This window comes from Falco cherrug, chromosome 9 (genome assembly GCF_023634085.1).
Source record: "Falco cherrug isolate bFalChe1 chromosome 9, bFalChe1.pri, whole genome shotgun sequence".
Lineage (NCBI taxonomy): Eukaryota > Metazoa > Chordata > Aves > Falconiformes > Falconidae > Falco > Falco cherrug.
In genome coordinates, this window is record NC_073705.1 from 36,082,273 (window position 1) to 36,109,792 (window position 27,520).

At 38.7% G+C, this 27,520-nt stretch overlaps 1 long non-coding RNA gene across 5 annotated transcripts in view; it reads right to left on the bottom strand.

Annotated features, from left to right (window-relative positions):
- Positions 1-27,520, bottom strand: part of LOC129736893 (uncharacterized) — a 344,917-nt gene that overhangs the window by 35,683 nt on the left and 281,714 nt on the right. The gene's annotated exons all lie outside the window — the stretch shown is intronic.

Consider the following 27,520-nt stretch of genomic DNA (forward strand, 5'->3'; position numbering starts at 1 on the left):
GCTGTCTTCCAAAGACTGCTGACGGAAGTCTGTCAAGACAGAGGAAGTATGCCTTCATTTCAAAAAGAATTTCCAGAAAAACAGATTCGAACAGCTTTAAGGTATTCTTAGATCAAAAACAAAAACAAACAAACAAACAAAAAAAAAAAAAAAGAGGACCCAAGAGCTGGTGAAATGCCCCTCCTGTACGCTATGAGCATGAAGCTGCTTAAATGGCTCTGCCAGCTTCTAAAGTTACCACTGCTGCAACAGTTCCTCACCTGGAGGTTTATTCCCCAAGCCGCTAAAAGGGGTCAAATAAGAAATCTTCACCCATCTTATTACACATTACATCTCAATGTGTCAGCATTTAGTGATGTGGCAGACTTCATACAGCTGCATATAGAGAGAATGGCTCGCTCGCTCTGTAACCCCAGGTGGAAGACTAAAAATTGAATACCCGACAGACATTTTTGCTCTGATTGCCAAAAGGTAGTTCAGACTAACAACCTATTTTACAACTGGTAAATGTAATCCACTTGTACTTTCCATCTCTCCATTTCCAGAAGCTCAGCAGATGCTTGTGCCTGCAAAATACCAATTTGAGCTGTCACCTGGCTAGCTTAAGGCTATTAAGAAAAAATAAAATAATGATAATAAAAACCCGTTACATTCCTCAAACACACCAACCTCATCCAAAGAGTTAGTTTATTTATTCGGGTTTTTTAAAGCACAGATACTAAAGGCAGCAATGTCTCAGAGAGCTCCACTTGGGACAGAGTTACTGGCAGCATCAGAAGAGACCCAACATCCAACATGCAGTGTTTAGAAAAGGAGTGAATTGATCTTGTTATATCAACTTTGAAACTGCCTTCTGTAGCACCCAGAGAGAGCTTGCCCTTCAGGCAGGTTTTTACAGGCGCTTACGGTTTTACTTTGATTGCTGTTGTAGCAGAAATATATAGCTTTAGTACAAAGGGATTATCTGTTATCCTACCCTTTGGGAGAACCTCATACTGTGACAAAGACTTTTCTCTGCTTAATCTCTTAAATTTCACAAAACTAACAAAAGTACAGCACATCTAGCATTACATTTTTTTTTCTCTAATGCCTCTCAGCCCCTTGAGCGCTAAGCAATCATCGAATAGTATTTAACATCACCATATCTGATTCTTAATTCACTGATAAACTGAAGTCTGATGACATCTTTTGGGTTCATAATTTGAATTACCTGGTGTTACACTGCTCATTATGGCCTTCCCCTACTGTATTTTAGGGAAAAGAACAAAGTAAGAAGGGACTTGATCAAAACCCTAGAAAAAACAAAACAAAACAAAAAACCCCAAACCACAACCACATTATGCGCTTCAGGATCAATTGATTTTGGTATCCTCCATCAAGCCTTACCCACAAGGATTACCCCTTGGTATCAACAGAACCATTTAATCCCTCGCTGTGAATTGGTATATTCTTTCCTGGCTCAGACATGTCGTCACCAGCAGCCTCTTCTTCCTGAGAGACTTAATATCCTGCTAGTGAAAGGTCATTAGTCTGTTTGAACACAGATCATACAAACTAGAGTTCTTTAAAGAACAAAAACAGGGGCAAACCCAGAGGGTTCACGCTGGGCTGCATGGTCCCTCCTGAGACTAGTGACACCTTCAAAGCCCAAGGGCACAAAAGAGAAGCCGGGGCATTGCTTGCCCAGAGTGTTGCTGGCAAGTTTTGGGGCATTTATCTTCATAGAAGCAATAAGCCCAAAACAAACAGGAAGGCACAGGTCCTGGACCCTCCAGTGGGATATGTGCTTACGGGAGCTGTTCTTGCAGCCAAGAACCATCACACGCTGCCATCAAGGATTTTAATTTAAAGACAGAGACAACTGAAGACCTAAAGGTGGTAATATTGCATAATTAATTAGGGTTATATTAGATAAATCACTAAAAGGAAACAAAACTTTTCTCCTCTCACTTCAAACTACTTGCTGTTGGATTCAAATACGCGTACAAATACAGGTGGTTATACCCTATTCATGTTCTCTGACTACAAGAATATGCTGCAATGCAGAAGGAATTGAGCAGTCAGCACAAATCCTTCCCTTTTACCAGCAGCACTTCCAGGGGAAAAAAGCCTGCATTCATCCATGGAAGTTGACTTCTTTATACCCTCCCAGCAATGCCAACTCACAAGCAAACAGCGCTATGCACTAAATAAGGATTATAAGGAGTAGAGTTTCTTCTTAAAGGAAACAATATTCTGTGCCAAGTACTTCCTTTGAACACATTGTTTCTACAAGCGCAAAGACAAGGAGGCGCTATAAAAGACTGTTTAAATGTTAAAAAAGAGATTTGAAGAGAAAAAGACATAATGGTTTTAAAATAATATGTTACCTTTGTTATGAACAGGTTCACTAGGTTACATATTTCTGTTGACTGAAAAGTACAGGGTTCACTTGGTGCATCTCTACAGCCAGTGTTAAAAAAAGGCAATCTCACAACAGTCCCATTTATCCATAAAATCCGCAAATCTAGATATCTTAAAGGAACAAGCACAGCAATTCTGTACACGCACACAACTCTGCATTGAAGGCAAAATCACACCAATAGAAATTACTGGGCAGCAAGAACAGCAAAAATCAGCTGTATGCTCAGTGCCTGCTTCACTGCTGCACAAAATCATCTCCATACATACTCACTTTCTAATTCTGTTTTGCTTTCATTCTGAGTAGTTAAAAAGACCAAAGAACTGTATCTTGCCAATAGCCCTTCTAACCCAGCACACTCTTACATGAAATGTAAACCATTAATAGTACCGCTGAAGAACAGAAGAGCACCTTGTCATACCTGCAAAGATTTTTAAAATCAGAGAGACAGCAGACTACTGCCCCGAGGATGCAATATAAACCAGGAGCTGCTATCTGAATGTGCCTGGAGATCTCAACAGCATAGAGATGGATGGGCTGGAGGATGTGAAACTTATGTATCCCCTCCAAGCAGCCAAGGATCCTGTTTAATTACAGTCCAACTCGGGTCTCAGTCCTTGATCCTCACAGACGTCACCTTTAGCACAGCATGTGCTTTTCTTACTTCTGACCAGGTCAGGGCAATGCTGAACCTGAAACACTGCATCAGGATCCACAAAAACAGAAAGGACTTCGATCTGTCACATAGTATTCCAGCGTGGTGAAGACAGAAATTGGGGAAGTTATCCATTGACTTTACAAGACAAGGATTCTTCTTTTTTATAAGACAGTTACTATGTTTTTTTTCTACTTCTTTGCTTGTATTTTACAGAGCTAGCTGTATAAGAAAATGTTTTGGTTTCGAGGCATTTTTGTACTATTTCATTTGCAATGTTTGCATGCCAAGCAGTGAAGCAACATAAACTGCTAGGCAAAAGAGGTCTGGTGGCTACCCATCCCTATGCCACAGAAACACACAGATGCAGCCAGCCAGATTGTAAGTCTACTGTACCACTTCATAAATAATTTTCTTGAGGATTCATAATACTTGTATGAATCTTATGAATGTTATGGTTTATTTTAAAAGATACTTTCTTCCAAATGTTAAATTTTGGCGGACATGTAATCTCTGTGTTAAATTCTCTGATCTTCCCTCTTAGTAGAATGCTAAAATTTAAGATTTTTGTGCTGCTATTAGATAACCAGGAGGAGAAACAACTTTTCCATTAATTCTGGTGGTCATCAAATTAATGTTGCTTGATGTCCCATTTTGACCTTCTTGCTGATGGCAGCAATATCCTCAAAAAACAAATGAATTTGTAGAGGTCAGTCTTGCAGTTCATCCGTAAGAAGAGAAACCTGCCTCAATCTATGGCGAATGACAAAGAAGGTTTACAAAGAAATCATTAGATAGATTTTTCTCTCCTTTCTTTCTGCCCATTTATTACAGGATTTAATTCCAGAAAACTAACTTCATTGTTAATATGCCTGTTATTTTCTAAACAAAATCCTATTTATTTTATAATAAAGTTAATAGAAGCAGGAAAACATCTAGAAAAGGAAATAGCAAGTTCCAGCAGATAAAAGGATGGACAAGGAGAAATTTTACAAGAAAACTATATAAGAAAATTTGATATTTTAAAATTCAAGAGTGAATACAAATTTGAAGCATAATAAAACCCAAATATTTCTTTAAGAAGGAAAACCAATCAAAGAAAGCAATTGAGTAGACAAGGTAATTACCAGCCAATGTTGGAGACTGTACAAGCTAGATTTTTGTCGCAGTGTTATCATCTGCTCTCATTCAAAAATATAACCACTGCTTCAGTCAAATCATCAAACTATTTATGCTTCCATCTTGGGAATGTAGTTGAAGATGGAGAGAGGAATTATTTCAGAAGAATGATGCTGAAAAAGGTATACGTGCATGTGGCAAACTGAGGCAGAGTTAGTTCAGAGAATGAATATACAAAGGTTGCTGTTTTTCTCTTCCTAGCTGGCTTGCCTGTATCTGGACTCAGAACATTTCAGAATGAAAGCTCTAATTTTTCCTTTTTCCTTTTTTTTTTTTTTTTTTTGTGTGTGTGTGGCAATTAGATGTTCTGCGAAGCATATTTTTATACTAATTCAATTTCTTTCATGCATCTCCCTTTAACTGATCGCATTTGTGTGCAGTGCAGCTTTTCTGCTATGAGAAGTGTAATTTCTTCTTAGGCCACTTTGGGGGAAACTGCTTTATGATCCAACTGTGCTAACTTGTTTTCCTACAATGATTTTTTTATTGTTAGCAAATATGATGGTCACACTACTTAAAAGTTAAATAATATTTACTGTATGATATATAGTATATTATTATCTATATATACTATACAATATTTTTTTTCAAATTTACCCTGGGAAAACCAGATCCTCTGATACCATCCCGATCTAAATTAGCAAATAAATGGAGTACTATGACCCTTGTGTACACTTCTTTCCTCTTACATTTGACAAAATAAATAATGAAATCAAATGCAAAGAAAAATATTTCATTACTTGAATCAGAAGTAACTAGATATTGGTAATGTAAATGTTTCCCACTGTTAAATCACTCCTTAAGCCTGCAAACAGTTTTTTAGAACTCATCCTTTGCAGGACAAGAAGAAGCACAGTAAGATAACATCAGAATATGTACCTTTTGCCAACTACACATGCATGCGTACGTGCCTGCCTTATCCATAAGCAACAAATGTAGAAGCCCCTAACATCCAGAACCTGTAGCTCAATTACACATGAGATTTTCAAAAATCAAGAATTCAGAGTGGCCAGTGTTAACATGTTTCTATTACTTACTGGGATTTTTTCTTCCTTGTTACAAGCACTGAACAATGAAATACTACAACTGCTCTTCACCAAGCTAAAAGGGTGATAATTTAAGGGTATTGAATATAATGTAAAAAATGTAGCTTTGACTGATGTAACAATAAGTACAATAGTGAAGAAGAAGGACAATTTTTCTGTGAAGTCTCTCTTTCACCAAATCACAGTGTGACTCTAAGTCTTTGCTACTGGCAAGGAATAATTATTTTAAAGCTACTGAGGTTTTGTAATAGCATTAATAGCATTAATTTTCATGGACATTTGAGTGTCATATAGACATTTTAGTAAGAAAAAAACCCCAAATTACTTCAAAGTCTGGATAATTTCAGTGTTTTCATTCTACAGACCACAGTTAAACATACTTGTGCACTTCAATAAGGGACACTTTTCTCCATCTTCTTGATGGTTCAGAAATGCCTGCCAGCATTTCAATTCCACCCTTAGGTCCCTGCAACCCCTCAGGACACAGCATCTGGATGTCTTACACAAGCCCTTTCCCACTACTGCTCTCCCACACCTCTTTTCCCATAGGTTTTCCAAAAGATCCAGCTTCCCCTCTGTGCCACAGCATGAGTACTTGTGACACACTTTTCAAGTCAATCAGGCCTGGCCCTAGTACAGGAACTCGGGGAATGTCACTGCTTCCCTCCCTCAAATGCCAAAACTGCCCATGCCCCATCACCCCCCTTTCCTATGCACATGACTGGCCTTGCAGAACAGCCTCAGTGTGCTCAGGTGGAATACTTGATGTGCAAACACTCGGGAGGTGAATCCTATGAAACTACTGCATATGGTATCACAACAGATTTAATTAATACACCTAAACAACAGCTTAATTCATACTCTACAGCAAAGATGTACAATCAACATAACAAAAGATTAATTTTTAAACTAATAAAAGCTGGTATTTCTGCTGCCTTATCTGCAGCAAGGAATACTCCACCTGGCTTGCCCACTTCCCCATCAGCACGGAAATCTAATGCTTTAAATTGGCATGTGCATGGATTTCTACATAAAACCTTTCAGGCTAAGGGTAGTGTTATTCCTGTTTCAGTTTGAAACAGAAAATCTAGATAAACATTTACTAAGTTAAAGTGGTCTCAGCGTAACAGAACTTAAATTCCTTCCAAATCTCAAATATAAAAAACCCCCAAATATCATGGCATATTTTTCCCTTTAAGTCACCATGTAGTGAAATTGGAAACCAAGCATACAGCGGGGATACCGCAGGGAAATTCACACTGGCTACTCATTTTGTAACGAATTAATACATTATAGACAGGAAATAATTCAGGCTGCTTCTCCTCACTAATTCAGACGGAAATATACTCATTTTATTTTTCAGTGACATAGAATACTCACTGCCCACATGCCATACAAAAGTGATTTTACGAAATGTCTATAGCTGATATTAAAGAAAGACATGTACTCGCTTCCAAAATCCCACAAACCACCTGAGTTGTGACCAGCTGAACAAATTTCACTGTAAATTTCAGCATTCTCAGAACACAATGATTTCGTCCTTGTTACATCTACCTGCAGGCTGCCAGAACTGGCAATTTGAAATCATGTTAATTAATAGTTTTAATTAAACCCTGAAAAATACAACCACATTAAGTGTGCTGATATATCAAGCTGGAAACAGAGATGGATTTACACAGAAAATGCTGCAAGGTATGATTGCATACTATGATTATTGAAGCTTACAAATCAGTTATAACTACAAAACCATCACTGAGAATAATTACAAGCCTAAAACAAACTAGACATTTCATTCTCATATCATGAAAGCTCTTCTATTAATCTGTTTCTTATCAAGAACTTACCTAGAAGAGTCTGTACTAAGAAAATCACACTGAAAAAAAACCCCTAAAAATACAGGTATTTTTAACACAAACCTAAAACTACTAAAATAATCGTGAATAAAACTGTACACATTTTTTCTCTATATAACAGTAATGTTATGCAGAAAACATGCAATTATGAAGAAAATTCAGAACAACAATAACACTGAAAAAATCCAAACAAACTATCAATGTCATCACAAGGCCAAACGCTGGGGGAACAAAACCAAGCTGTCCTTAGGAAATAGCACAGGTATCACAAAAGAAAAATGGGCAGCCTTCATCACTGAAAAATGTGATTGCTGCAAGTGTCTTTCCTAGACAAAAAGAAAAGTTAATACACTGTTCCCTTTCTCCGTTTCTTATTCCTTTTAGCATGGGGACATACAAGTATCAAACTCAAACATACATGAATTTTCCTTGTTGGACATGAAAATGTGTCTCTCATGCAACTAACCTTCTCTGTGGCATTGTGTTCACCCCCAATCCTGACCTTTAGTTGTGCAACAATGCTGATGTGATAACCACCAGGGGCGGCTGTAATGGCTGTGTCTGGTCCTGATGGCTCCATCCGACTCAAAGTGGTCTCGGTGACACAGATAACATGACAGCCAAGGGCTAATGTGAACAATGCACCCACCTAAAAGCGGTGGTCAAGGTCCACTCTAGACAAGTGTGAAAGAAACCAGCTTCTGTAGCTGTTATGCAAATACGGCTACGAGTCAATTACCTTACTCCATCACTAGTGGACACTCAGGGCCCACTGAGCTCTCCTGCATGGCAGTGGGCAGCATGACACATCTCCCCTTGAGTAGGGACACCTCTCAAGGTTGATCCTCGAGGCTCAGAGATTCCTTGCCGCAACAGATTCTCACTAAGTGATTAATAGCACGCTAAACTTCGAAATCTTATCCGAGTGGTATAAGGGATTGATCACGCACATATAATCCCTTTAGATATAAACCACTGACTAAGACTGAGACTAATTCTGGATCTAGCTGCACCTAAACTCCCCTCTGAGAAGGAGTTTAGAACGCAAGGGTGTCCCTTCTGAACCTCATGACTCAATAGGAGTGTCTCTCTGACAATTTTGTCTGACCCTGTCCTCTGTGCAGTGTATCTTGCCATCAAATCTCATTGCCATCAATAATCAAGTGTATCTTGCCATCAAATCTCATTAAACCACTGTCACATTTACTATCAAAATTCCTTAAATCGCTGGTTTATACCAATAAAGATATTGTTTCTCTCTTAAGAGTGAAGTGCATCACTCCATCTGCAACACATTCATGTTAGCGATTCTGTTCCACCTCTTTGAAGACTAATGAAAGTAAAACACATGTTTCTGCTCTCACAGCTCACCCCTACAAGCTTTCTACATGACATGTATTCATCGCTCATTAGACCATGCCAACTCATGGCAGGATAAAATGAACAACTTCTAGATGGGAACAATAACCTTGGCTCATTCAGGTGGACTACACCAATTTACAGGAGCACACTGCACCTGTATCTGCCCATATAAGGCTTCCATTTTTCAGGCAAGGTATTCTAAAATAGCAAATACTGTCTGATGTATGCAAGACAGCAGCAACCATGGTGTCACCATAGTGATCCCTTGTCACTTCTCTTTCCCCAGTGTTTGCCCACCCCTGCTAATCCAGCTGTGCTTCTGTGTCCCTTTGAAGTAGTGACAACAAAAGTACTGCTACAGCAGCGCAAAAGCAACTGTGTTCCTCCATGTGCCATACATCAAGGGCTTCTGTTATCTTATAGTTCTCCAGATTCTCCAGGTTCCCTCTTCAAGACAAGGCTCATGCAATACTGCAGCCTCCTCTGTATTTTCACAAAGATACTTGGGAACCTACCAAAAACTGTATATGATTTAGGGTTCTTTTTTTAAACTCAGCACTCCTAACACTCACCTTCTCACCCTGGCATAAGAACTAGCAGAATTTAAATTATTTGTTTATAAAGCACTGAATATTTTCTGCATCACTTCAAATGATGAGCCAAACTGAAACACAGGCTCCACACAGCATCTGAATATTTTATTGGTTCATGGAGATGGAGAGCAAACCTCCCAAAACCCAAAATCGTATCTTAACAGGGAGATAAAAACAAGCCTATATCAAATCACAACTTTAAAGTACATTCCTGCATAAACAGCATGAGCCTTGAAAGGGGGAAAACTGCCATGCAAATTAAAACAGCTGGCAAGATGTGTTCTTTACAAAGGTGTAACATTCTGATAGATAAATACTGTGACTTTCCAGCAAATAAACCAAACACAAACCACCCCAAACTATTCTACAGCAGTGTGAGCCTTACAATTCAAATCAGAGTTCAGTTTTAAAATGTTTGGCATAGGTGTAACACAAACAACAGTGCTGTTGTAAAATTATAGATGAATTTCATACCCTTCTTCCTCCACATAATCACACAGCATTAGATTTAATGTCACCGACTTGTACCAATGCAGAGGCAGCTTGTGTGGGAGAATATTAGCAAGATACTTATACGGAAAGAAAAACATAACTCACATTCAGGCAAATGTGATAACTTTACATTTCTGAAGGCTACTCTCTATTATGCTTTACGTGCGTCTCTCTAGAATAACAGGTAATGCCTACTACAGCTATCCTTGCTGCTGTTGTGAGCAAAGCCACTGCCCACCACATCGGCTCCTGCTCTCAGGCTCTAGTTGAGCCTTCTACAGCTGAGCCGCCAGCAAGCCCAGGCCTGGTGCTACCGTGCTGGTGCAGAACAGAGTTGGATGCTGACAGCTGAATCAGCATGATCACATTACCCATTTCCTGGGAAAACTGGTACCTAAGCATTAGCCTACCTTGTCTGTCTCACTTACCATGCAAGAAAAAAGACGATTTTCAATACAAGAACTGGTTTCTGCATATTCAAGACTACTTCTGTTGGGAAGTTGCAACCTAAAAAATTTATTTGGGGAAATTTCCTGTATTTGTTTTTAAGATAGAGGTGCTGTTATCTCAGCTTGATGATAGGTAACAGCCTTCTACTATCCAAAATACAGACTTATTTCAAAGACTCAATAGTTAAAAACACTCTATTTGCTTCTAACTAAATTTATGAGTATGTTTTTCAGGCAACATGTGGGAGTAATCACACCAACTGACTATGAATTAACAGGATTTGCATAATATAACCTTTGGGTTTATACCTTTACGGCACTCCATTCCTCTATGGACTCAACGTAGTTTCTGTGGGAATAAGCCTCACCTATCCTCTAGGGTTAACACTGCACTGTTAATAATAGTAGGAACATGATCTATACTTAAATAATTCCTGTATGAAGAAAAAAGAGCATATATTTTAAAAAGTAATTTGTCCAGGGGAATGACCTACAATTGGCAAATACATTATGAAACCCAGAAACCTGTGAAAAGCTATTTTGCAATGGTGCTCCACAGCTGCAATGCACTGCACCTATCTTTTAAAATACATGAGAATAATAGAGCAAAAAAGATATCCATGACTAGTGAAAAGGATGTGAAAGAGGTCATAAGTGTAAGGATTCAGCTTAGTACCAATATTGCTGTATATTTTGATGAATGATACTGGTGCATTAAGCATGTTTTATGTGAGGAAACTATTTGGGTATATGAGTCAATACCAGGACGACCGGGAACTAGCACCTACTACAACATAGAAAAAGGCAGACACAATCCTAGGAGGAATCAGGAAAAGATATAAAGAGAAATTATATGATTGTATTGGCTACATATACTTAAAAACACTGCACTTGTATTCAGAGAGGTACACAAGAGGCTATCGCAAAGATGGGGAAAAGTGCACCTCTGTTACAAGAGCATTACAAGTCTGACACTGGATACTGGCTATAAATATTCCTGGACTAAATACCACAGAAGAGGAGGTACTACCCATGCTCACCTTTTCTGTTTATTTCACACAATAACAAATGGTTATAATGCAGGAATGATTCCACTGAGGCTGGAAATGAGAAAGCTAACAACTTAGGGCTAAATTTACACCTACTAGAGGGAAAGATTTCAGAAACTGGGAGCTAATGGAGAAAACAAACAAGTTTAAGACAGACCATGATAATTTTATGAATGACAGACCCAAGCAGTCTCCAGCCACCCTGTCTGCACAGCTTGTAGGCATACTTTGAAACTGTTTTTCTTCCCCCTCAGGTGCTGGAGCAGGAGAGTAGCTTTCAGTGCTGAATCTGCAACGATAATACTATCTGCTCTGCTGCTTGGAAACAGACCAAGGTCAGACATTAATTGTATATACTCTCAAGACCAACAATATCAAATAAATATTTTATGCCCAGTGCTGACCTCAATTTAGTTCTCATCAGTAGCCTATGAATGAAAATAAGTAATATCAGCACGTACTTAGTCCCAAAATCCCCAGATTTCTTTCTGCATATACTTCTTCTACATCAAACTTCTCCTGTGTGGGCAAGTCTTTACCAATCTGAACCAAATAATGTGTAAGAGCTGTGGTAAAAATAAGATGATAAAAGGGGAAGACACCAGGACCTATAAGTAAGTACAGTGGCCATAATACATGTATATGTGTAGTAGCTCCTTCTTACAGCCTTAGAAGAGATATGTGTTTACAAACATTTGTTTTCACAAAAGTAGACCATAAAATGCAATTTGAATGGTTTCATATCTGCTTCAAAGATCTGTACAGAACAAACTTCAAAAGATAAGGATACATCATTCTGAAAATGAAACTGCTATCTAAAGTCACAATAATGTTGTTCATTCTCCCCTGCAGAAATGAACACATAACTCACTCACAGTGGTTGGCTCCTAGAGAGGAACACTGTAAAATTTTCGGTATCTTGCAGGGCAAATGTCTGCATGGGCAAGATAGTGTGGAATTATGGTATATGTGAACCTTAAGCAGCCTTCCAATTGATGATATTTAATTAAACTACGACACAACTATGACCATCCAAACCATAAAGACGCACTGATACTGAGAACTGATACTCAGAACTCAGAGGTCGGTTAGGGTCTTTGCGAAGACATGAAGGGCAAGCCTCCTTAGACAGCAAATGCTTTACAGCCAGCAAAACCATGAAATATATTTAACTATTACAACTTAATAGCTATGAAGCAACGGGTCTCCAACCACCTAATGCATTCGATCATTCCTCCTGCAACAATTTCAGGTTTGCACAGCTACTATTATTAGATGTTATTTCAAGGAGGACAAATGCATATACGCGGAAGTCTTAACATTAAAACCAGTATTTCACAGCTGACTCCTAACAGAGTTAGGAGGTAACTGCTTTCAGAATATGATGTTTTTGATAATATTTGTTGATTAATTTTCAGCTCTACTGCTTTATAGCAATGCTCTAACTATTTCTTTTACAAGACATCTCAACCCAAAACCACAGCACCAGGGGGAGTCTGAGGTGAAATATAGGCAGGGACAACACTGACCCTCCTTCACCTCTTGGGATTCTCAACCTCACACTGGGCGAGGATTTGAGGGCAAGGGAAGGAGCTGCTCTCTGTGCCCCAAGCTCTCTACACTGCACACAGTTCTGTTAACACAATCCCACATGTGCTCAGGGATCTCTGCTGCACCTCAGGCTACTTTATAATGAAAGAAAAGGAACTGTAGTCATTATGACCTACTGCATCATTTCAACCAAGCTAAGGAGAGATCACATGGCACATATGAAAACAAGATGCCCCTCAAAGATCACACTGTGATAGGTATACTGAAAGAGAAAGTTCTGGAGGTCAAAAAGCACACAAACAAAACACTAATGTAAAAACGTCCGTAATTTTATAACACTATCTGTTGAGTGGTCTTAAAATCCCACAAAATCTAAGAATAATTCTGTAATGTAATGAAAGACCAAGGGGATGTGTGCATATAGTCTTTACAACTTCATCTTTTTTCTCTTAGTTCACACTCACAGGTAGTCACAATCAGCTTTACAAAAGTTTTCAGATAACCAAGGACTACAAAACAAGGTTCCGCTTCCTATTTTCTTTTATGTATTTTCAAGTAAGACATTGAAAATATAATTAATTAGAACAAAAAGCATGTACTTATGGGACATTTTCTTTAAGAAACATGTTTGTGAGGTCCAACAAGATGTTTCCACTGTATCAAGAAGCATCTAAGACTATTGTGTGCATTAGTCAATGCTTGCACTGCCGTTTTCATATATGTATTTATATATCCATGATACAACCAAGATTACATGAATGTGAAAATTACATCTTTTCTCACAGCACTTAACTTCCAGCAAATTACACATGGCATTACCAATAACCTACATAATGAGTAAACTCAATGTGAAGTAATTCAGGGTTTTCACAGCCTTCAGGAACAATTATGTTAAATATAGGGTAATTTAAATGACTGAGTTTCTTCAAGCCTATCTTCACAACCCTCTCCCCACCTTCCTGGCCTCAAAATCTTCTAGTGGCCTTGGTCACATACAAAAACTTGCTTGTTTATTCTCGCAGCTGAAAGCCTCACCACATTTCCTGCAGGGAGAGACTGCTGACTGCAGGAAGTTATTATGATTTCTCTATTAAAGAACTCTGGGGAAAAAAAACTTGCAGTGAGCAGAAAGCAGGGTAACTGCAAGTTAGTGCACTGCTGTCACACTTTTTTTGTATCTAGCTGTAAGAAAGAGCCACTGAACACCAGCATTATATCCTAAAGTGCTTCCTCTGCCATCTCTTTTCCTGCACCAGCAAATTCATTTACCTTAGGATTGGAAAAGGGAGAGTAATTTCATTCCTGTCCTCGATGTGGCATTGTACCTCAGCAGAGGATGAAGGAAGTTCTCAATTGAAGGCTAAGTTTTTTAAGTAACCTTTGTGTTCCTCCTCAGTTCATAAAAAAGTAATCTGTATCTTAGGGTTTATCGTGTGGTTACTTTTTTCTCCTCCAGCTGACACAGCCAAGTAACTTCCTGAAATTTCCACATCACGTTCACCATTGTTAACAAAAAGCAGGATTGGCATTTCTCTGTCTGCTGGAGTCAGAGACTGATGTCAAAGAAGGATCCTATGGGTTTCAATCAGTAGTCCTGTAGTTTGAGTAACTCCTGAGGTTATGATTCAGTGTCTGTGATGAGTGGAATCAGCCACAAAGCATAGTGACTGCTCCCTGGGTATACTCAAATTTTCTCACAGTTGGAATAAGGCAGTTAGAGAGATCATAAACATAGTAAACTACCACAACGAATTGCCACTCCAACACGCGCTGCCTCACATACCAACCCAACCTTGACAGAAATGTTGAGGGACCATTGTCACTTCTCTGTTGCAGTTCCTGTGGTCCCAGTGGTTCATGAAGGCAGGCTTTTCACAGGCATGTGAAATGTGTATCATTACACCTCTCCAATGCTTATTCTGCTCACCGCATGGAACAAAGAATGATAGGACCAGTTCTCTTTACCATGTGGTTCAAAAGCCAGCAATAAATTGGTTCCACCTTTCAACTGACTCGGATTACACCTCTTAGGGATGCACAGAAATTTGACGCTGTTTTTCTCAAAGTAGGATTTGTTAGTAATCTGCTATCTGCATCTAGAAAGAGCTTGAAATCTTAACATGTCCTTTGAGCAAAAAAGAAATCAGCTCCTCTGTTCCCCCTTGCTCTCAAGCTCATTTTCCATTTTGAAGCACAGTACCTGGCTCTCTGCAGTAAGCCCACCTAGACATCCGGGGATTTCTGGTGGTAGCAAAAGTACTGGTGGCTGACAAAGCTGCTAGTTTACTAAGACAAATGAATCCGTACTGCCTCCACAACCATGACATTCCATCACCTTTTCCTAACCTATTTAAGCCCATTAAGTCCTGTTTATTTTTCAACTAGACTTTTACAGTAAGAAACCCATTCCACCTTACAGGCACTAGATCATTCCTAACCTATGTTTTCAGACACCACTGTCAGCACTCGGCTTCCAGGCAGCCACTTCCAGGAAGTTCCCAAGGGCAGCTAGCTGCCAGTTTCTCCAGTTACTCTCTACCATTACAGGCCATCGTAATGAGCATGAGAAATGAGATGCCACTCAGTGGCCTTACAGGTTTGCCTATGACGAGAAGGCTTCAAAAGTAGGTAGATTTTGTGGTTTAGATTCCTCATTGAATAGATACATATGCAGACGACAGCAGCCATCAATCAGATATTAAATTAGAAATACAATTTAGGAAAAATATTTAGAAATTAAAACATTCTATATAAGGTTATGAAATGTGAGTGTCAGGCCAGGTGATGAAGAATATTTATTTGATTATAGCTAACTTCCAGGACCGCTGTTTAGGAGAAGGCATGCTGACCTTTGGCCAGCAACACAAATTTGCACCCAATTTGATGAACAACTTGCCTTTAGTGCTGAATGCTAAACACAGTTTAGATCCATGTGAAGAGGCACTACCACTGATCAACTTCATATACACTCTACATTACAGCAGCAGTAAGATATTAATAAACAAAACTTTCAGAATCACACTTTAAAAAGTTATTATATAATAACTTAGAACTATAGCTGTGAAGAAAACCCAAATAAAACAGTATTCTTAATATTCCTCTTTCCTACTTCTAGAGCTGAACTCCTATTCAACCTTCAATTTAGCAACTACTGAACAACATTGAAAAAATCCAAATAAAACATTCCAGGTTTTAACAGTATATGTAATTTTTGCATAGATACTATTCAATCAGTAACAGTTGTTGTTCTACAGCTAAACTTCTTTTAGTATAGAGAAATCATCATTACCAAACAGATGAAATTAGTCTTTTACCTTAGTAGTTCTGGCCTTATTTAGTAGTATTAATACTGCATGGGTTGTATTAGACTGACTGGGTCATACTGAAGAACATGCAAATAGGCATTAACGTTCCCAGCTGACCTATAGTGTTTCAGGGTCACGGTTCCAATATAACTGAACATAGAGTTATATCACCTATTTACATGTATCAGTGATTACTATGGAAGTAGGATTAATGCTATAAACTATCAATCTCTAGTGGTAGAACATATTTTTCAATAAGTAATTCTCACAAATTTATTACATTCTCTCCAAAATTAAGGCATAATTCAAGATCTTATTATTACAATACGCAAAACTGCAGTTTGAGACACAGGTGAATACCAATGATCTGGGGCAAGTCTAACCACAGCAAACACAATTCAAGAGAAACTTTTAACTATCACATTTTATTTTACTGAAAATATACAGCATAGATTTTTTTTTCAATACTATAATAAAAGTGGTACAATACTAAGTAAAATCACTTATATAGAAAGACTACTTGATACTGCCTTTTAAGGTCTGCTTAGCTGGGAGTTGTAGAGAATCCTGCTGGAGACTTTGAAGTCACTAAGCCTCTCTACTTTTCCTCCATTGTATGGAAAAGACTCAAGGTATCTTCTGTTCTCTATAGGTTGGTCGTTATTAAATATTCAGAGAATCACTGAATAACTGAGGTTTGATGAGACCTGGAGATCATCACCACCTCTCAAACAGTGGAAAAACACCAGAAGACAATGTTGTACTCTTTGCCTATCTGGTTTTGTTACAGATGTGCACACACACTCCTTTGCAAGCACAGAAGGTAAAAAAAGTCATCATAGTGTATTTCTGTATGTGTGCATTTTAACAGAGGTGCATGTAAAGCAAGCCAATGTCTTTTAAATTAACATTTCAGCAGGTGATGATCTCCATTCTGAATGATCATAATTTAGTTGTGCCAAAGAGCTTTCTGAGTTTGACTATTTGGCTGCTGAGTTCTGACATTTTCCACATACCCATTAGATTGCAACTACACTGGCTGCTGTATAATGTGCCTAAAATTATACTCCAGCAAAACTCACACCAAATAGTCTTATTATGTGTCATTACCAGAGTCAGTATGTCATTCCTAGCTATATACATGTTTGCCGTGAGATCACATGTAAAATTGGTCACATCACTCAGTAAAATTATTTCTGGATAACAAATAACAAAGAAACTTTATATAACTTTTTGTAGTATACATCACCCTACACCAAGCACAAACAGACTGATCCCCTACCATTGCTGAATCCTCACCATAGGCAGTTTTGTTGGGCAGTCTTGGAAGATTTACATGTTTTCTTCAGCAAGTACAACATCAAACACAACCTTTGTTTCAGCTTCACAGGCTTCTGTCCTTCTAAAATACTGCTTTTCTCAAGAACTAAATCTGGGAGGGCAAGGGCACCCCTTAGCTCCTAGGTGCACACAACCACATTCAATTCTCTTCCCAATCTAGTTCCCTTTGGAAGGGAAATAAAGAGCATGCAAAAAGCTGCAGGGTGCTCAGAAAGGCTCTCCAGGCTACATCAAGGGACCAGAAGTGTGGGGCACACCATGAAGTTTAGATGGTGTGTCCTATCATCAAGTACTCCATGTATAAGGAGTCTCACTACTGTTTTATTCTTGCTCAGTTTCTGCAATATAAATTGACTTGTGCATTTGCTCCTTCTTGCCTGCAACAGTTTCCTTCCCAAGGAGACAGAATTCTCACTTAAAACATTCCAAATGCTTGTCTCTCCACATGTTTCTGGAGTGCTTCACCAGTATCATGGTCTGTGGTCATCTGCCCTTCATCCACCCCTTCTACTCCTATGCTCTTCTTTCTGCTGCCAGTCCTAGCCCCATGCAGTATATTGAAATGGCAACCATCAGTACCTCCGAACTACAGTAGATACACAAACCCAGAGTTGATAAGAGAAGGTGGTAGGTCTGAAACAGTTACTCAGATCGCATGACAAACGCCAAAATCTACCTGGATTTTAACTCTCAGCCTCAGAGCACAGCTCAGGTGCTCCAGCACTGAAGAACAGTTTCCTGCTGTCCCAGTAGGGGCTGAAAAGGGCAGGAAGAAAACCACCAGGGACAGACTGAGCTTCTCTTTCAACAACAGTGGTTTCTGCCACAACCATCCATCTTCCCCTTTTGGCAGCCAAGCACTTCAAGAAGTGTTCCCATGCTCCATTAAGCCAGACAGAATCAGCCTGGAATTGACCCACTAATGCAAAGAAATCATATTACTCTAAAAGGTACAATTTGTTACAGAATTGTATGTAGGCTGGCAAACTGTCCAGTATAAGAAAAACTATAACCCAGCTAATCAACTATGCCCACTTGTTGAATGGGCTTCATCTAGGCTGTGCAACAGTGAGCACAGGAAAATAAAATTGTGCCATAAGATACCAGCAGTTCTCAGTAAATTTGTACATGTAGCAGCATGAGGTCCTTAAAATGGTTTCAATAGTGCATACTGACAGCCAGCACATCATTGCATAGGTGTATGCATGAATGCGTGGAACTGAAATTTTGGAATCTAGCAAAAGCCTTTTACTCACAAACTGTATCAGGAAGGACTGGTAAATTTTGGTAACACCAGGATTAAACAAAATCAACGTGTCCTGAATCTTATTAATAAAGGGAGGTGAGATGGAACCACAAATTAGGAAGTGGATCATGCGTGCTTTGCACATAGCCTGTTTAGGCTGGGAAAACCAGGGGTTTGGGGGCCTGGAAAGAATGTGGCAATCATCCGGGCTGGAGAAGTGGTGCTGGCAGCACAGGAAGACCCTAGAAATGGGGAGAGATCCATGCAGACAAATGTCATGGGGTGCCCAGGGAACTTGGCTGGTAATGTTCAATACTGGTAACTGAGCAATAACAGAACTGAACTTTCTGCCATACTTTCCCAGGCAGCAGCAATCTGTCTGATGGGAGGGAAAGTCAGGAGCTAATAAACATGATGCTGGGCTGAGGGTGGCTCACAGGGGTGAGTGTGTGAGAGAATCAAGGAGGATAAAAGCTCTGTTCTCGTTCGGTTCTTAAATAAACCCCAGTATCCAGTTACCTTATGGGCTGCTGGTTAACTTGTGGCATGTCGAAAAGGATTTGCTCCTCCTTGTCACTTCACAGATGCTAGAGAAGGGATAAGCTACCATTTGATAGCAAAGAGAAGCCACATGCTCGGACTGACCCTTACTCCAGGACTAGCTGCTCAGCTCCCAGGGATGCATAAAGAAGGCATCAGCCCCAAATCCTTAGACTGCAGTGAGGCCCTCCACCTTTTCCACCCTAACAGACAAGCTTTTCTGCTTTTGGAGTCTCCTCCTCCTCTCCTGACGCTTGCAGCTGGCACAGCTCTTCTGCGCAAGAACTGAATGTGAGCTGTGTTTCTCCTACCAATCTGAAGCTCCAACTTTCAGGAAAGAATATGTCCAGAAACTTATCACTCCCATGCTCACTTGTAATCCCATCCCAAATTGCTTTCCACTCTCTCTTTCAGTGCCATTATTACTAATCTCAGTGGAATCATAAACAACATATAAGCACTGAAACAAGTTAGAAGAACCATTAGCACTGGAGGCAACAAGGCTAGACCTAACACTAAATGCAACAGCACCAAGTACTAGCACAACTATTTAAATAGACAACAAATGTCTGTTCTTTCCCAGGGGGCAAGGACATAGTCAATACTTTCAGTAACTTTCAAGGAGCAATGGCAGCTTTGCTTTGATATTAAAAGCAATGGCAATTGTGGTAACTGAGTACATCTGCTGAGTGATGACAGAGACAACAAACAGCATTTACGGCTTCCTGGGGCACAGCCCAAAACATTGTCCTTCACCCAGCTGTGACTCCACTGCCCCTCAGAAATGGAGTAGCTGTGCTAAAGCTGCCAGAACAACTGATTCAGCCATGATAGTAGAAATCTCTATTTCATTAACATAAAATTATTATTTGCTGTGTTCCTACGTAGACCAACCAACAGAAAACATCGAGAGGGGAAAAAATAAAATAAAAAAGATGGCACTTGATGCCCCGGGCACTTTTGGTCACTGCATCCCTACGTCAACAGAGCACATGACATAAGGGACATGCTGTATTGATCCACTTTTTGTTTTTCCCAGACTTTTCTAGCAAAAGGTACCTGCCTCTCTCATTTTCTAACATATTTATCTAAAGATACTGTATGGTGATACATACACGTTTATATAAATGGCTAACAGGTACCTCCACAGTAAGAAATTTCTACCATCAACCAAATATAGATTTCCATTTAATGCATATGAAGTGTTTCTAATGCTTGGGTCTAGCCCTGTCTGTTATTAGGATGTTAAACACAGCCACCACTCTCTCCCAGCTTTTATCTACCTTTACATTTTTATTATTTTTTTCCCTACAGAACATAAATGAGAATGAAGCAAAGACTACCTGGGGACACTGCCTCCTGGGGTTGTCTGAGACATCCCCTAACACTATCAGCTTAATAGCAACAGGGGAAAAAAATAATTGACAAATGCAGTATTTAACTAATGCTTATGCAGATACATTCACACACACCTTCTTGCTGAAGTAACTAAAAAAAGCAGATCCTGTTGCGAAACTGATCAAGAATGAAGGTCACAGCTGTAGTCAGTTTTACATAAAGCTTTAAAACTAATTATTTTGAGTAACTGGGGAAAGAGACAAATTAGGATCACCTTCATAAAAAATTGAAGGTATGAAAAACATTTTGCACACAAAAGAGGCTATTATTACTTGTCATTGGTTCCACACTACAGAAACCCAAATGTCATTATTTATAAACAAATATTTTGCTTGGCAAAATCATATATGATGCAGTAAATTATAACCTCTCTTAAACTGTAATTTCAACTCTTGTCTCAAGAGTACATTGTAACAAGAAATAACTACTGTCAGGATAATGCTTGCGTAGCCTTTAAATAACCAGTAAACCAGCCTACAGATACGCAAGTTTAACTCAAGAGTTAGTCGTTAAAACTTTTACCAAAACTTGTCAAAATCAGCAATTCTTCTAAATGAAGGACAAGTAATAATCCTGTTTAGCAATCAAAAAAACCCCGAAACCAAACCTAACCTACTGCAAAAATAAAAATAAAACAAAGAAAAACCATTGGCAATGCCCATTTCAACTTGAAGACAGCAAAATCTAAGCTCAAGTGGCAGAAACTATCAATAAACAAACTCGTAACAATGAGTTACAGCCATTTCAGCTTTACAGAATACCCATCTTCAGAAGGTCACACTAGACATACTCCAAACTAATGCTTACATCTTACCTGCTCCTGGATGAACTGGGATAGAAAGCTATGAATGTAGAAAAGGCTGATTTACAGAAACATGAGCATTTTTAAACTCTACTAAACTTAGTACTTCCTATTAGTTTCAGAAACAGCATGTCTGTATAGAAGTGCTAGCCATAGAAAAGATAAAAAAAATTACAGAAACTGTAAAATATAAATTTGGGGTTTATTAAATCCATCTTAAGTTTGCCTACTTTATTTACACTTTGTGTTCTTCCTCAATCCATTGGTAGGCTGTAGTATCCTTACTCTTTCTTGTGTTGAGGAAGAGTGACAAAGTTAGCAGGGTTTTTTTGCAATAAAAGATTTTAAGAGGAAAATGTAAAGCACACTAATGAGATTAAGAGGGTCTGTGTGGTCTACAACATTACTACACAAAAGACTGAGACAAAGCCAACTACTGAAAAGGAACATACAATTGGACTGGTTTTGTGAAATACTTCTGCACATGGAAACAAACACGCAGTGGTCTAAAAGCTTCCCTTACACATTACAATACTCTGAAGTGCTGTTCAGTGGCAGCTGCAGGAACATACTTTTAGACTTGATCCCATTTTACCTGGGCTGCTAAGGCAGAAATATGTTACATCCTGTGTAAGGGCAAAGTACAAAATCAGAGGATAAGAAAGAAACAGAGTAGTAGTATCCAACCTTACACGTAATAGGAAAGACAACTTTCTCTTAACCCATAACAGGAAAGATAACTTCCTTAAAGTTATCCTTAAAGTGATGGTAGGGTAAACAAATATTACAGCTAGAAATTACTTGATATTTCATTCCTTTTGTAGGTTTTGCTATTCAAATCTATATCCTTCCTTGAAAATATGCCACCTTGCTGCCTCACGGGGGGGCTAATTGCAATATCACATCTGTATTAATTCAAACCTGTAGAGAAATGAAGCTGGGTTAATTAGCATTGATAATATACAACTGTGGGTTGGCTTCAGGCGTGGCAGGCTGGCCGATGTAGATAAGGTGGAGCTGTGGCTGGTTCTGTTAAGGGGTTCAGAGCCAAGAAGAGAGTACAGCCAAGGAAGAAGCAGAGAGAAGATAGAGAAAGAACACATGCCCTGGATGAGGCGAGACGAGGAGAAGGCAGCAGAGGGACTGTATGAAGAGTATGCTGCTATGAGATGGTAAAAGACCTTTGCAGCTTGATAGTTTGGAGAGTGCTGCAACGCAAATCCTCATTAAAAAAATAAATAAATCTAAATTGTTCTAAGAATGATATGCACTTTTGATTAAATAACTTGGTAATATTTTTGAGGCATGAAATGAACACAAAACTAACTTAAGTATTTTATCTACTCAGAAGACCACAAGAAATTTCACTTTTCCACATATACAAAACAACCCCCCCTTATTGTGTTTCCTATACAGAACCTTACCCAATTTTTGATCAAAATCGACCTCTTTTGTATTTCTGCATGTAAAATGAAGGCAGAATATGAGTCTGGGGTGATGCTATCCATGTCTCACACACCTCCTTGTTCAGGGCACTTCAGAAATCTCTTAAGAGTTTTAACTCATTAATAAGTTAATACTAAAACATTTTTTAGCTCAGTTGATATTCCTCAGGATAAGCCCTTGGACCTCTCCATCTTTTCTTATGTGAAGGGGCTCTCTGACCTCCTTCACATGCAGACTGGGGCAATGGACTGCTGCTGTCAGATTGAGCGATAGGGTCTCAACAGGATTTCAGTGCCTGCTGAGAACAGGTCAGAAGACAAACCCAGCCACACACTCACAGATAGCAACACCAGCTGTTGTTTAAGGAAAGGTCAGAAGTACTTGCTGCCCTTGCAGCCCACAGAAAGAGCAAATACGTGTCCTCAGCATCACAGAAGTCCAAAGGTAAGGAGACATCCTTTAATTGCACACAGCTATTTGCCAAGAAGTCTTTTAGCAGCAGCCACTGAGAATTATATGTGGTAAACTACAAATTATTTTTTCCCCAAGGGGAAAAAAATGAGTATTGGATCCAAACACTAAAGATGTTCCACTCAGATAGAAAAGTTTATATACAAATTATTTCCAGAGCCTTCTGACACTATCTCCTTGACAGCTATCACATTGGTAAGGCCACCAAGGAGCAAATTAAGCAAAGGCTAGAATTGTACATGCAGTCACATAGAGGAAAGAGGAAACACGGGCAGAAAGGACTTAGAGCTACAAGTACACTTACAAAAGCAGTAACAAAATCAGATTTCATATAGCCTTTAGATCTAATGATACAGCTGTGTTAGTCTAATTCACGCTTCACAACTGGTATGGATTGCTGCAGAAATAACATATCCCCTTGCCTGAACACACCCAGCAGAAATTAAAGCTCAGATCTTGTCTGAACTGCAATACATGGTTATTCCTGGAGACAGGAGCCAGCTTTGGCACCCTGAGCATGCAGTAACTTGACCATTTCTGTAGATACCATTACGGTGTAACATAATAAATAGCAACATCATGTCACACATGGGGAGTGCAATGGGATTAATGGACATGCAAGTCTTTCTAGGATGATATGCCTAAAAGTCAGCCAGCTTCAGACATTGCACATTCTCAAAAATTAAGTGCAAGGTGAGCCGAGCTCAGCAGATTCACACGTCTGCCTGCTCCCCAAATCCAATGTAAAGAAGGCCCAAGGACATGAATGAACACAACCTGGCACATGCCATCAGGAAGGCAGGCATAAAGGAAGAAAGTTTATTTTACATTCCTGAAAAGAAACTGATGATTATATGGTAGCAAACGACTCAAGCAAAAGATGATGGTATGCTGCTTTTGTAGAATTCTGTCCCTTTACATACAATGAAAACATTTCTGAAAAGAGCTTACTGTAGGTGCTGAACCCAGCTTTTAAAGAATCACTAAACATGTTACAAATAGCACTTAAAGTAAAACAACAGAAAATGCTGCGAGTTGATTTCATCCACTAAAAAGCAACAGGAATAGTAGTGCCAAACTGTACTCTCTTGTTTCAGTGTTTCAAAAGACAATGAACAGTTCAGAATGCTGAACGAGGAGGTTGGCATTTTAATACAATAGTAATACAGCAGCTTTTAAATGAATCTGTAAATATTAAATTGTTAAGGCAAATAAAGGTCAGCAAGACAGCTTTTCTATACCATGTTTCTAGGATTAAAATATAAAATATGGGCATCTATCTTTGCAGAAGGAAGTTATTTTGTTTTTTTCTGGAGGGAGTAGTCTTTTAATTTCTACACGGAAGGTAGTTTATGAGCATTTCTACTGTCACTGTCACTATGAAACACTAAATACACATAGGAAAATATCCAAAGAGACTGATATTTCTCTGTGTTAGTGAGGAGCTATGCCCATCTTTGGCACAACTACACAATACTATCACATCTGCCTCTGCAGTGAGACAAATATTGGACAAGGCATCAATCTGGACATCACCAGTATTTTATTTTTTACGAGTCACTTCTGTAATGTAAAGAATGCATGTCAAGTTTCCATACATCAGGTATAAATATATTCTTAACTCTCTATCTGAAATGTGCTACCATTTTGAATGAGACCCCCACCTAAAGCCAAAATTAATTTACATTTAAAAAAAAAAACTTTATGAGGTGGTGGAAAGGGAAAGGATAGACAGGAAAATAACTGTAACTCTCAGTTCTAGATTCCTAGACAAGTTTGGAGCAGTGAAGCTGGATAAAATGAGGTTTCTAAAGTTCCAGCAGCTTTCCAGAATCATCATCACACCACTCAATGACATTTCACTTCCATTATATGAAGGTATGTGACATGCCTATTTAATCCACATACGTACATTGAAAATATGTAAATAATTTGATCCCTTCAGGGAAGCAAACATTTATTATTTATAAGACAAAGCCCCACATAAACTTGTGACACCATGTTATTTTTAATAATAATGAAGTAATATATTGCATATCCAGTTCATTCTTAAACGTGAAACGAGGCAAGATGAAAACCAAGGAACAATAAACAGCCTAAAAGCAATCCAAGTGGGACTCAGTCATAGAATGCTCAATCATAGGGTGCTAAATATGGGTGTTCAGCTTTACCAGCTAAGGGAGACAGATTGTATCAAATGCTGTCACTTACAGCTTTAAAATACCTACACCAGAATGCACCAGCAAATTCCTCAGATGGTTTCAGATCCATCATTTTTATGCAGTCTGTTCAAAGCTTCCTTATAAATTTCTCCTTAAACACATGAAATATGTTAGCTTCAGATAAAACTTGCTCCTCAAATAACATCTGCTATAAGGAAGTAACAAAGGTCAATCACAACTAAATCGAAATCTTCTAATAAAAAAGAGAAAAATCTCAGCTCATGTAATCTGGAATTCATGGACACGTTAGTTACAGAATGAATTACCACTATCAAGTCCTTCTGCAAGAAACCAGATCATAGCAGATGATGCTTGTATATATGTATTTACGGTGTAATCTAGCCAGGGACTATTCCTACTTTCTGCTATAACCTTTGAAGCCCATTCAACAAATCTGCTATGAAATTTTCTGAAAATCCAGAGGTGGGTTTTGTTAGTATTTCTATAGAAAGTAGTCAGTATATTAAAAGATCATGTATGCAACACCCCTCAAAATATAAATCTTCAGCATAAGATGCGGAAATTTTTATTAGAAGAATTTGTGGAATGGAGTAACAGACTTACAAATACCCAGTGTGGTTCAAAGCAACCTGACTGAGTAATTACTGTCCTTTTTCAGAAAATAACATCTGAGAAAAACACTCATTTAAACAAGTTTTCACAATGTTATTTATGCACATTATCAGTCTGGAAAAATGTTCACTTAATCAAAACACAATCTGATTTACAGACATCTCCTTCAGGTTACCTAGTGAAAGTGAAAGCCAAGAAATACACAAGCAGGTCAACCACCCATTGAGCATTGCTGACTGTTAAAGATCATGACAATCTCAAATAAGAAGCAACTTTCTGTTGCAGGGGATGACAGTTCACAGAAGATTAATTTTCCACATGGAAGACACTTGCACACTTATTGTGACAGTCCCTCAGATGGGCAGGATCTGTCACTTGTGCCAGCATTCCCTGGAACCACTCATTACAGATGAGGATTTTATGTAAAGGGTTGTACCTTCCTGATAAAGAAAAGCTTTTTTTTTTTTTTTTTTTTTAAGTATACAAAGCAGCACTCCTCCCATACTGTCTTGAACAATTCTTCCTCAGGTACAACAACAGCAAGAATTTTAAATAGGCCACTGGGTATTTTAGGCCTTAAAATCCTGCTCTACACTTCTTGCCACAGATCAAAAACCATACAGCAATTCCCATTTATTTGAAATCAAATATATAATTATCAAGAGACACAGAGTTTCTAGACAATACATGACAGGAGACTACTTTTGGAAGACAGTTTGTTCTACCTTAAATAAAACAGACTATACTATCAATTTAGGATGAGTATGTGAGAAAGCAGAATAGAAGTCAAGAAAAATAAGGAGAGAAAATAGGATTATCTTTTTTTCCCCACTACAAACTTCTCCCTTCTCGACAGCATCTCATTAATAAAAATTAGCAACTTTGTAACCCTCCTTGGATTAGCAGTGATACAGACTTAATTCAATGGCTCTGGTTTTCAATACACAATATTAGTTATAAAGAATGTAATAGCTCAGCTCTGGTTTGAACTAACAGAAACGTCCTGTACGATAAACTTCAGTTGTCTATCTGATTGACCAGTGTCCTAGGAGATAAAATTGCAGAGGTAACACGCAGAAGAAAACAAACAAAGGACAGTAAATAAACTGGCCCTGCATTTTCAAAAATGTTCCTGTATTTTTTCAAATACATCACATATAAATCATGCAAGGAGAACTTCATCTCCAGGTCAGGGAGCAGCCGTTTGTATCGGCACAGCTTAGACCAGTGTGGATATAGGGATCCACAGACTCTACATTAGCCCAGAAATCCTGGAATCACATTATCCTCTCATTCACACTGATATCCATGTCTCTATTACAGGCTTGAGGGCTTGCAAACTGGGTATTATCTCTTTTTGCTATAAAACTTTTGCTTTCTAGAGGAATGCTCACAAAGGGACATCTCTGCCTTTCCAGTATTTCCTGTGTAGCATTCATTTCAGTAGTGCAGATGGGAGATGTTTAGAAGAAAAAACAAAACCTCCCCGTCAGTGGAAAGTGGGCAAACATCGCAACAAACCAAGAACACCCACAACTGTGGTAAG